We start from the raw sequence: 12,542 nt of genomic DNA, 5'->3' as shown, positions 1-12,542 counted from the left end.
AAGCAACACAGAATATTTTTTATAAAAATATCGATCAGTTTTCAGGTAGTTACAAACTCCTAAAGACCATTAACACCTGTGCAAAGTGGAGCAGCCAAACTCCCTACCCCATCCTATTTCTCCCATCACCTCACCTTTTTCCACCTCCTCTCAAGAGGGTGGGGAGGGGCTGTGTCTCTGGCCTTTGAAGAAAGGCCCAGGCAAGAAGAATGGAGCAGGGGCTGAGCCTCCCCAAAGGTGGGGTTCCACCTGCCACAACTGTCTGAGGACTTTAAAACGGTCTAGGGCTCCCAGACCCTTTTAAATTGCTTGGGGTCCTGGGCACTTGCTCCCTTTGGTCCCCCATTTGTCAGTGGGCTAGGCTGAGGCCCCTCCAACACTCCAGATCCTGGGCCTCAGTCTGGAGCCACCTTCTGCTGTTCCCCAAAACCTTCATCCCATGCTCTACCCCACTGCAGGGCTCTGAGGACTGGATAAAGGGCAGGGGGAAATAGCATCATGGTCCACTGTTTGCTGCTGCCTGTGGGCTACCAAGCCAAATACAGTCCCTCAGCAGCTTCCCTCTAAGCAGCTGCCCCGAATCCTGTTACCTAATAGCAGTGTGTGTGGTGGGGGGTGGGAGAGGGTGAAATCTGAGACACAGCCTACCTACTCCATTCTTCTCAGGCAGTGTAAGCAGAGTTCACAGCAGCCAGGCAACCTCACCCCTTGCCCCTCCTCCATGCCCCTTCTGACCCCCCACCCCTGGGGGCTGCTGGCAAGCTGGCAACAGCCTATTTCATGAGTAGGCATCCTTCAGTCTGCATAGACTATGGATCGCGCCCTTTAAAGTTTCAATTGAGGACTTCATTTACAGCGTCTAGTGTGACTATAAAGACCCACACGAGAGTGACAGTCCTTGCTGCATCTCTTGCAGATGTAGTGGGTGTCTGGCAAGTCCTTATTGTGCTTTCTGTGCGCTTGCATCTCCTCTGCTAGCTGTCTGATCTTCAACTCGCCCTTCTGAAAGCCCTTGTGTAACCCCTGCCTCCATCTGCTGCGGTCATCTGCTATGTCTTCCCAGTTGTCCAGCTCGATGTCTACCTCTCTGAGGTCTCTCTTGCAGACATCTTTGTAACGCAACTGGGGGCATCTGGGAGGTCTTTAGCCAGAGGCTAGCTCACCATACAGGATGTCTTTTGGAATCCTTCCATCGTTCATCCTGTGGATGTGGCCAAGCCAGCGGAGTCGACGCTGCCTGAGGAGGGTGTGCATGGTTGGGATTCCAGCCTATTTCATAGAATAAGAGAATACTAGGACTGGAAGGGACCTCGAGAGGCCATCGAGTCCAGCCCCCTGCCCTCATGGCAGGACCAAGCACTGTCTAAACCATCCCTGACAGACATCTGTCTAAACTGTTATTAAATATCTCCAGTGATGGAGATTCCACAATGTCCCCTGGCAATTTATTCCACTGTTTAACCACGCTGACAGTTAGGAACTTTCTCCTAATGTACAACTTAAACCTCCCTTGCTGCAGTTTAAGTCCATTGCTTCTTGTTCTCTCCTCAGAGGCCAAGAAGAACAAGTTTTCTCCCTCCTCCTTAAACAATCTGTTTGTGGAACGCATCCTCCAGCCTCTCCAGCCAGCTCTTTAAACAGTCCCTGCTGCTTAAGGATCCATCTCTTTAAATTTCAGGTCCCCACTTTGTAACATATGGGACAATGAGCCTGTTTTTAAAAAAGTAGGGACACTGTCCAGGGAGCTGAAAAAAGGGACAGTCCCAGCTAAAACAGGATGTGTGGTCACCCTATTAATAGACAGAAAAGACAAGACACTGTATGCTAATCTTCTCTTAAATTTAGTCTTTCTAAACTTTATCATAGTTCAGTTATATTCTTTCAGCTGAATAACTTGCAGCAGAATCTGAGTAAAAAAATATGTTACCAAGAAACATTTTATTCCCAGAGGTTTTAGAATAACACATTAATGGATTTTCTTTTGCTGCTATGGTTGTATAATTATAATCTTTCAAATATTTTAGACAGGAATATTCTGCAAGACTTTGTATGGTTTGTGCACAGCCCAATAACAATGGGGCCCGGATCTCTCACAGGAGCTCCTAGACACCAAGACAGTACAATAAACAACATGTAGTAACACCTGAACTCTTACAATATCATATTTGTACTCACTGTTGGATTAGACAGCTTGTAAGGTATAAAATCAACACACCGATGTATACATCTAAGACACTCTATAGCCGTGTCTACAAGTGCACGCTATTTCGAAGTCGTGGCACTAACTTCAAAATAGCACCCGTCACGGCTACACGTGTTGGGCGCTATTTCGATGTTAACATCGACGTCGAAGCGAGACGTCGAAGCCGCTAACCCCATGAGGGGATAGGAATAGCGCCCTACTTCGACATTCAACATCGAAGTAGGGACCGTGTAGTCGTTGCACGTCCCGCAACATCGAAATTGCGGGGTCCTCCATGGCGGCCATCAGCTGAGGGGTTGAGAGACGCTCTCTCCAGCCCCTCAGCTCAATGGTGGCCGCGTGGAGTGGCCCCTTAAAGGTCCCCTCCCCCTCCCTTTCCTGTGCAGGAAGCTGAGAGAATGTGCAGGTGGCAGCCCAGACACGCGGCCAGCCTGCACGTCTCTGAGCCACCACTGTCTGCCACCCCAGCTGTGATGGCTGCCTGGCAGCACCCCCAGCGCCCCCAGGGGACCCCCCCAAGGGGACCCAGGGCATCCAGGGCTTGCGGGCTGGCAGCCAGGGTGGCAAGCGGCAGCGGGGCCCCTCCTGGACAGAGGCCGAGCTTCGGGACCTGCTGGGGCTCTGGAGTGAGGAGGAGGTGCTCCAGGTAATGGGGAGCAAGAGGCAGAATGCAGATGCGTTCGCTCGGCTGGCCGAGGGCCTGGCCGCCCAGGGTCACCCTGCCTGCACTCTGGACCATGTCCGGAGTAAAGTCAAAGAGCTGCAGCAGGGTTACGCCCGGGCCCGGGATGCGGCCGGCCGATCTGGGGCCGCCCCCCATCACTTGCCCCTTTTACAGGGAGCTCAGGGACATCCTGGGCCCCCGGCACACCTCCTCCCCTCCAGCCACTCTTGATACCTTGGCTGAGGAGCCCCAGCAGGCCCCGGAGCCGGAGTCCGCCCCGGAGGTAAGCCCCGCACCCCGAGGGCCCCCCCTGGAGCCCACCCCGGGGCACTGGAGCAGGAGGAGGAGGAGGAGGAGGGGGACTCCTCCTCCACCGACACTGGGCTCCAGATCCTCCTGCCATCCCGGAGCAGCAGCCGGGCGTACGCCCCCTGGGTGTCCCCTGACCGTGGGAGTGGACCCACAGGTATGTACCCCCTGGTGTACACCCCCGGCGTTGAGGGGCGGGGGGTAATAGATATGTGGCTAGGGCCCTCCACATGCCCAGATGGCCATGGCCCCAAGGACAGCAGTGCCATGTCCCTCACAGGAATGCATCAGCCCCTGCCCCCCGCCCCCAGCACAACAGTGCCATGCCCCATCCCCGGGGCTGGGGGGAGTGGAACCTCTAGGGTCCCCTGGGAGGAGGGGGTGGGACACCCTGCAGCAGCAGCAGCAGCAGCAGCAGCAGCAGCAGCAGCAGCAGCATGCGATGGAGTGGGGGGCGTGCAAATGTGAGTCTCAGGCTAGATATGGGCAACAAGCTGAATAGCTCCCAGTGGCTAAGGATGATCCTGGGGCTACAACTGGCAGGTTACACCTCTCTCCTGAACAAAGAGGAGGGAGGAGCCGAGCTGGCTTTGAATCAGGGGGGTGGGGTGCGGCGCAGGTAGAGGCTAGGGGAAGGGAGAGCTGGAAGGCAGCCAGCCTAAGGAGTGGGAAAGCTACACCCCAGAGGGGCACCCCTTGGGGTCTTCTCCCCAAGACGGGTTGGAAGGACTGTCTCTGACTGCTGTACTGTCACTTCTGGGAGAAACTGGGCATCTGTTGCCTAAGAAACCTCTTTTATCAGACCCTGCTGAGTGAAGTGAGAGTCACTCCCGCCGGGGGATGGGGTGCAGTGCAGGGGGACCCTTGAACCCCATCAAAGCAGCATCTCCCGGGGGTGGGGATGGGGAACCTGCAGCACAGGGGTGAGGGGACAAGGGCTACGGCTCAGGGCCCACACTAATGCCTGTCTCCACTCTTCTTCCCCCGCTCCTGTGTTCCGCAGCTGCACCATCGGAAGGACCGGAGAGTGCCGGCGAGGCTTCAGTGGTCCCGGAATCCCCTCTGGGGCCATCGCTCCAGGCCAGCCCCTCGGCGGAGGACCGACCGGGCCCACGGTGGGCAAGACGGTGGACCCAGCACCACCACCCGACGGCGACGGACCCCCAGCTGCTGGCCCTCCACCGTCGGCAGCTGGAGGTCGCGGAGCAGTGTCTGCGGGTGGAGCAACGCCGCCTCCATCTCCAGAAGCGGGTGCTGGCCTGCCGCCAAGAGGCATGGGGGGCCTACATAGACACCTTCAACCGGCTAGTGGACTACCTGGCCCCCCATGCCGCGCTGGCCGCCACTGCATCCGCCCTGAGTGCTCCACCTGCTGCGCCACCCGCTGCTCCGCTCGTTGCTGCACCATCCGCCATCACCCCACCACCTGTCACCGAGGGCCGGACCGCTGAGGGAGACCTGGGGCCAGCTGAGACTCGCCGGATGTATCTGCCGGTCCGCCCGGCCCCCAGCCAGCCCGGGACAGGGCTGCGGCCGAGGCGGGGCTCCCGGCCGCCCACCCCCAGTGCCGGACTATAGGGGCGTGGGGCCCAGGATGTGGCCCCCCCCCCCCCCCGTATATAGTTTGGACTTATTCATTTGTGCCCCCCATTTGCCCCCCCCCCCCCCATGTAAATAGTTCTCCCCTTCCTTGCAATCCCTGTTTTTTTTTTGTAAATATATGCATACTTTTTTATTTTTCACTTATAATAGTTAGAAGTTCTTGTATATAGTTTGGTATTAGTTAAAAGAACAGTTCAAAGAAAACCAGTTTGATTTTACAAACAAGTGCGCACTTTTATTTGTCCAGGAAAAGTGGAGAGGGGGTGCTGTTGGGTGCTCCGTGGTGTGGGAGTAGGGGCAGGGAGTGTTGTGGAGGAAGGGGGGGGACACAGTGGGGGGCCTGGCAGAGTTCACCCCACGGCCTCATCGAAGTGGGCCCGCAGGGCCTCCCGGACCCGAGTCCCTTCAGGGTCCACCTGGCAACTGGGGGCAGCGGGTGGCTGCACGTCGGCCCTGCCGGCCTCCACAGCCCAGCCCTGAAAAAAGGCCTCCCCCTTGCTCTCCACCAGATTGTGTAGGGCGCTGCAGGCACCCACAATCTGGGGGATGTTGGTGGGGCCCACATCCAGGCGGGTCAGGAGACATCTCCAGCGCCCTTTGAGGCGGCCAAATGAGCGCTCCACCACCTGGCGCGTGTGGTTCAGGCACTGGTTGAAGCGCTCCTGGCTGGCAGAGAGATGGCCTGTGTACGGGTGCATGAGCCAGGGCCGGAGGGGGTATGCCGCATCTGCGATGACGCAGAGGGGCATGGTGGTGTCCCCCACAGGGATCTCCCGCTGGGGGATGTAGGTCCCCGCCTCCAGCTGGTGGCACAGGCCCGAGTTCCGGAAAACCCGGGCGTCGTGGGTGCTGCCAGGCCAGCCCACATAAACGTCCTGGAAACGGCCCCGGCTGTGCACCAAGGCCTGGAGGACCACTGAGTGGTAGCCCTTGCGGTTTACGTAGCGCCCTCCACTGTGTTGCGGGGCGCGGATGGGGATGTGAGTCCCATCCAGAGCCCTGAAGCAATTGGGGAAGCCCAGCATGGCAAAGCCCGCGATGGTGGCATCTGGGTCCCCCAGCCTCATGAGCCTGTGGAGGAGCATGCCGTTGATGGCATGCACGACTTGCAGGGGAAGCACATGGGAGAGCACCAATGAGGGGTGAGCAGGGTGTACGTGGCCCTGCCCTGCCCGGGCCCCCCCCTGCCCTGCCAGGGCTGCCTCCCCTCTCTCCCCCTGTGGGTCCTCTTACCTCCATGAGGACAGCCCCGATGGTGGCCTTGCTGACGCCAAACTGCTGTCCCACGGATCAGTAGCTGTCTGGAGTGGCCAGCTTCCAGACAGCGATGCCAACCCATTTCTCCACAGGGAGGGCACGCCGCATGGCAGTGTCCTGGTGCCTGAGTGCGGGGGTGAGCCACTGGCACAGCTCTATAAATGTCTGCCGGCTTATCCTAAAGTTCCTGAGCCAGCGGTCATCGTCCCACTCCTCAAGCACCAGCCGCTCCCACCAGTCGGTGCTGGTGGGGTAGCTCCACAGGCGGTGGCATGTGAGGCGGGGGGGGTCGGGGTGCTGCAGGGTTGGGGGGTGAGTCCTGCTCCCCTGCAGGCCGCTCCTCCTCCAGTGTGGCAAGGAGGTGCTCAGCTGCCTCCCTCATGGCATGGAGCAGGGTGAGCCCTGCTCCTGCAGGGGCGGCTGGGTGGACCTCTGGCTGCTGCTGCTGCTGCTGCTGCTGGGGGTCCATGACTGCGTCGCCCGAGGTCTGCGTGCCTATGGCTCTGCAGACCGCATGCTGTGCAGGCTGAGTGTGTCTGGGAGGGGCCCTTTAAGGGAGCGGCTAGCTGTTGCCCCGGAAGTGCTAGTCCACCCTTTGACCCTGTGTGCAGCTGTGCCTGGCACCCCTATTTCTATGTGTGCTACTTTGGCATGTAGACGTTCCCTCGCGGCGCCTATTTCGATGTGGTGCTGTGCAGCGTCGATGTTGAACATCGACATTGCCAGCCCTGGAGGACGTGTAGATGTTATTCTTCTATTTCGATGTCACCACATCGAAATAGGCTACTTCGATGTAGGGTTCACGTGTAGACGTAGCCTATACGTGCAATATAGAAAATAAAAGAGCAATAGTCAGTTGGATTCTTTTCTTTGACTGCAGTGGAAGGAGATTGGGCTCAGTAAAACAGAGCAGATGAAGCAAAAAGAGTAATAAAGAAGTTCCACAAAAACTTCATGGCTGAAGAGAACCCAATAAATGATTTACTGATGAGCGAGATGAACAACTCCCATTTGGAGGTGATGTCCTTGGTTTGATGCATTATATAAAAAAGAGCATCCGCTAAGCTGGGATCTAAATCCTTGGTCTGGAGTGTCTTGTGTGTAAAACTATAACAAAGCTATTGTAGCTTTTTGGGACAGGGACTATTTTTATTGGGAACATTTGTAGCACTTTGCCCTATGAGGCCCTGTTCCCAACTGGGGACGGATGGGTTCTACAGTAATAAAAATATTTAATAGCAACAAGATACAAATGAACTCATATTGACTCTTCTTCATGTGCACATGGAATGCAAAGCAATCTGCAGTGTTTTACTTTTTCCAGATTGGCTCCTCTTGAAATAATTGAGTAAATACGGCTTTCTTACCACAAAATGCTTGAAAACAGAAACAGTTTTTCTTAAAATAACCCCACTATTCGAAACTCATTATTTTAAATTAAAAATAAGTTGTTTTGAGCTTTTCTTATATTAAGATGCCAGATGCATATGGTACTGAAAATGGAGAAAAATTCCTAATCAAGGCACTTTGAGTAATGACAAACTTTGCCATTTTCACTACTTAGCACTTGCCAACCATGGAGGACCCCATTCAACCCCATAATGGGGAAGAGAATAACAGACTTTTCCAGTCACGTAACAACAGCTGATGTGGACCTGCACTAGCTATATCAAGGTGAACGCTAAGATACATTGCTTTTCGATGGTGCATCAATAACCAATAGCCAATGTTACACTTCTCCTGGGCCAGAATTTTCTTTATGGACCCAGCTCTGAGTACAAGATCACCAAGCCATGACCACAGCCAAGAAAGCATAAAACTGCAAAGAAGATTTTTGTTCCTATCCTGCCTAGCTCACCAGTGCAAGAATGAGCTAACACTTGGCCCATATATTTTCATAGAAAAAATGTCTAGGTTTTTTTTTAAAAACTAACTGGAACAAATCCAATACCCTTTGCTCCCAGTTGAAACAGAATCCCTGTGAAGTAGATGTGCCTAAATCAGCAGGTCTCAAATGGGAGGGGGACCCCAAAGTGGGCTGTGACTCTGTTTTAACAGGGTCTCCAGGATTTGCATTAGACTTTCTAGGTCTTGGGGCCACAGCCTGAGCCTGGAGGATAAAGCCCTGCATGGCAGGGATCAGTTTACAAGCCCCCTCACTGAAGCCCTTGGGCTTTGGTCCCCAAACCTGGGATGATAAGGCTTGGAAAAGTCTCATGATATTGGGTGTTTTCTTAAACCGCAGCTTATTTTGATTACCGAAGCTTCAGGGGACCCTGCAGAGGCTGCTGCAACTGTCCTCTGCAGAAGACAGTGCCCCATATTGATCAGAGCCCAGGGCAGCACAGGGCTGGGTGCAGAGCAGCAGCAGGCATCAAGCCCCACCCCTTGGCACTTACTGAGGTGGTGGAGCCATGGAAGATGGAGCAGCCCAGCAGCTCGTGCTGCTTTGTCCTCATCTCTCAGCCAGTGGCTTTGCTTCACTGAGGCAACAAGAAGCAGAGCACTCCAGCCCCATGATTTTGGAATATTGGAGTTGGCAGTAGTGTACTTCAGGGTGGTTAACACGGATATATTCAAATTTAGGAAGCTGTCTTATCAACAAAAATCTTCCCCAAATGCAGCTGGGATTACTATTGAATGTTCATGATTCTTTTCAGAGGGCTAATTTTTATAGTGGTTCCCCACCTGCTAATTTTGTGTTTACTGTTCACTGTGGCTGCATAATTTCAGATTCAGTAAATAGTGGGAACAAACAATTTATTGTGCTGTTTCAGCAAAGAAATTAAGCATATGACTAACTTTAAGCACACGAGTAGGTGCAGTGAAATAAATGTCTAACTACCTGAACTGATGCAACCAGTTCAATAATCTTGGTCTGTAGATTATTCATGAGCAAATCACTGAATAGTTTTAAGGTTGAGCAGTCTTAGGCAACCAGCGAAACGTCTAAATTCTGTTATTTGTCACAAAGTGAGAGAGCATTTAAAGTTTGAGATATAGACCCTCACTCCTTTGCTTTAAAGTTTACTTTACTTAATAAAACAAATCAAGCAGTCCTGTAGCACCTTAAAGAATGACAATGCCAGGGGGTCTTTCCCACAAAAGTTCATTACCTAACAAATAAAACTGTTAGTCTTCAAGGTGCTACAGGGTTGCTTGCTTTGTTGTGTGAAGACACAGACTAACATGACTACCTTTCTGAGACTAAACACTTAATAAAGATTACCTTGACATACATTCCCTTAAATATATTTTGTTGATACCATAGTTTGTCAGTGCATTTGTACTTTTGAATCAGTTGTTAAACTGAAAACTGTTCTTAGTCCTAAATTTTGACTGGATGCAAACAGGAATTCTGAGACAGTGCTGGATTCAGTGTATTTTAGAGTTCATGGCTACATCTTCACTAGCCACTTCAAAAAGGTAATGAGAGAGTTGGGACGATGCTAATGAGGCAATGCCATGAATATGAAAGCGCTTCATTAGCATAATAGTGGCCATGTACAATTCAAAAGTGCTGCTTTTGAATTGCGCTCTGCCCATCTAGACCACGGCCTTTCAAAAAGACCCCCTGGACTTCAAAAGCCCCTTCTTCTTAAAATCTAACAGGAGGAAGGGGCTTTTGAAGTCTTGGGGGTCCCTTCGAAAGGCCCCCATTTACATGGGCACACAATTTGAAACCGGTGCTTTTGAATCACGCGTGGCCGCCAATATGCTAATGAGGTGCTGCATTTTCATGAAAGTGCCTCATTAGCATTGTCCCAACTCGATCATTACCACGCCCCTTCTGAAACGAAGGGGCTAGTGTAGACGTAGCTCACGTGCGAAAAGTATTTAAACAACTGATCTTTGACCTGAATACATGCTGTAAAAGTCCCTAGTTTTATGATATACACTGAATTCTTCTATGTATTGAATAGAACTCTCTCAGCCCTGAATTATGTATTCATTTTTAGTGCCCCATTTTGCCAGTTACCAAGGAACTACTGAATAGAAACAATGGAAATGCATGGTTCATTTCCTAAATCTCCACTGCAGGGTTCTGTCCAGATGCAAAAAGGTAACTTGATTCCAATTAACGAAAGTGACTAGGTCAGCCTGTCACGTCCTATGCTCTTTATGTGCTGTTCAGACATCTATGTGCTTATTAAAACCTCAGGCACTCTACATAAGCTCTGCCTTGAAACCAGTTGCCAGAGGCATCACTGCTCAGAACCTGTCTACAGGTTTCTTGGTATCAGATCTGACATCATATAAATCTCTCTCATCCACCTTGGCAGCACAGATCAGATGAAAAGCAGCCCCATCCTCACAGAATAACACTCATAAAAAGAATGGATGGTGTACAATAATAAACATTTCACTGGAGTTGTTCTTCACAAATGTATCTTATTGCTAACATGTTCCAAGGTTATAAAATGCCTGCACATCAAACACCTCTATTATTACTTCTTTCAGAATCAGATTTGGGTACTTTCTGATGGACGGCTTTCTATCCTACACTAATAATTGTGCCCATTGCTTTTAAACTATAGTAGGAACACACAGAATTCACAGTGAATACATTATTTGATAAATTTTAGCTTTTGAATAATTCTTGATCTGTAGATTATTCATGAGCAAGTCACTGAATAGTTTTAAGGTTGAGCAGTTTCAGGTTTTTGATTGCATGTAGGGAATAGAAACAAAGTCATGTGAGCTAATTGCATGAGTAATTATTAGAATCAGACTTTTTTGGTAACTATAGCAAAGTAAGCCTAAAACCATGCAAGAATAAAATGATATTGGTAAGGAAGAAAATGTTTTGAGTTAACAGCCACAATAAGTTTTCCCATTAATTTTGGGCATCTGCCCAGAGACTGTTGTCAGTTGTCAGTCTTGGATATCATTTCAACTTAATGTGATGAGGTTTCCAAATAGGCTTGTCAGCAAAAAGAACCAGCATCCATCTGCAACTGGCCAGGAGAATATGCCTCCACTATTGGACACATACCTGGCTATGCTCAACCTCTTGGCTCGTCACTGGAATTCATCATTCCTAGGAACCATGCCATGTGCTCTAAAAATCTCCAATTAGTAGAAGCTCATTTTGAAAATGTGGCCCATTATAGCTTGTTCACTGAGAGCAGATACAGCAAGTGTAAACCCAATGGACCAGAAGTTCAGAATGACAGTCATTCCATCCTCACAGACAAGTTCTTCTCTTATTAATGTGGCCTATGATGAAATATTCAGGTTATACATGTAAGAGCCACAAATGGCCTCCTAAAAAGAGCTTTGAACTTTATTTCTTCTTCAGAGAGATTCGGCTGTTGGAGGAAGTGGTTTAATAACTACACCAATGAGCATAGGCAGGAAACAGAGTTTCCTAAATACAGTGTGGCACCAAAACCAGATTGCAATAAGAAGACTTTCTGATTTACTTCCAGGGTCAGCAATACATTATCTCAGATGTCAGTTAATGGCTTTGGCTGTTCAGAAGGAGATGAGATTGATTTTGAAGGTAAAAATCAGAAGTATAACAGAGTCTGTAAATAATAAAGCCTACGGCTACAATAAGAGGACAGGCACAGTGCTCTAGTGTATTTTAACAGGAATGTAAGTTTAATATTAGAATATTCTCTTCTTTGGCAGGTTTACTCCCGAACTGGCTAATAGGTTTCCATAAATGATAACAAGAGCTACCTGAAGGCTTGGTTGTGCCACACAACATTAAGCAACAATAATAAAGAGCAGCTGCTCCTGAGAAGCTGCAATAGTTAATTATACGTTATACCCAGGGCTTTTTTTTTTCCAGAGGAATGCAGCCAAACTGTGTTCCATGACCTCTTTTCCCGGCACTGCCATGTTGGAAGTGGACTGGGCGGGGCAGCTCCAAGCTGCATGTGACTCTTAAAGGCTCTTCAGGCTCCCTGCCCTGCCTGCCATGCTGAAAGACTAGCACTTGATTTAATTGGTTTAACGGCTGGTAGGAAGGATCTAGCCATTAAACCAATTAACTTGAGTGCTAGTCTTTCAGCTTGGCAGGGTGCTGGGAGCTGCCTCTGCTTCACTGCCTGAGGGCTTGGCCAGGAAGGAACAGCAGCAGCATGTGGAGTTCCTGTGCAAGCCTGTAATTGAATCCTGGGCTTGTTGGGGGGGAGTGGTTTGGGGCTGCATGGTGGGGGGGACTTGGGGGGTTAAATCTAACGGTGGGAGGGGCCACACAGGGGGTGGGGACTTAAGCCTAGAGGTGGGAGGGGGCAGTTTGGGACTGCACTGGGGGGCTAAGCTACTGGGGGGGACAGTTTGGAGCTTGAGTTCTGCCACCTTTTTTCCTACAGAAAAAGAACTGTTTATACCTACAGGACATCTACAGGCCCTGCATTAAGAAAGCTGTTATATGTGTGCCATGCAGGTAACAATGGAAATCAGATTCAGATTGTAGCTCTTCAGTTCTTGCAAGAAACATGAAACAAAACAAACAATTATCAAAGTTCTAACATTACCATAATCATGGAGTTA

The sequence above is a fragment of the Carettochelys insculpta genome, chromosome 14 (assembly GCF_033958435.1).
Source record: "Carettochelys insculpta isolate YL-2023 chromosome 14, ASM3395843v1, whole genome shotgun sequence".
Lineage (NCBI taxonomy): Eukaryota > Metazoa > Chordata > Testudines > Carettochelyidae > Carettochelys > Carettochelys insculpta.
The sequence above is the reverse complement of the archived record's forward strand: the minus strand, read 5'-3'. Positions refer to the sequence as shown.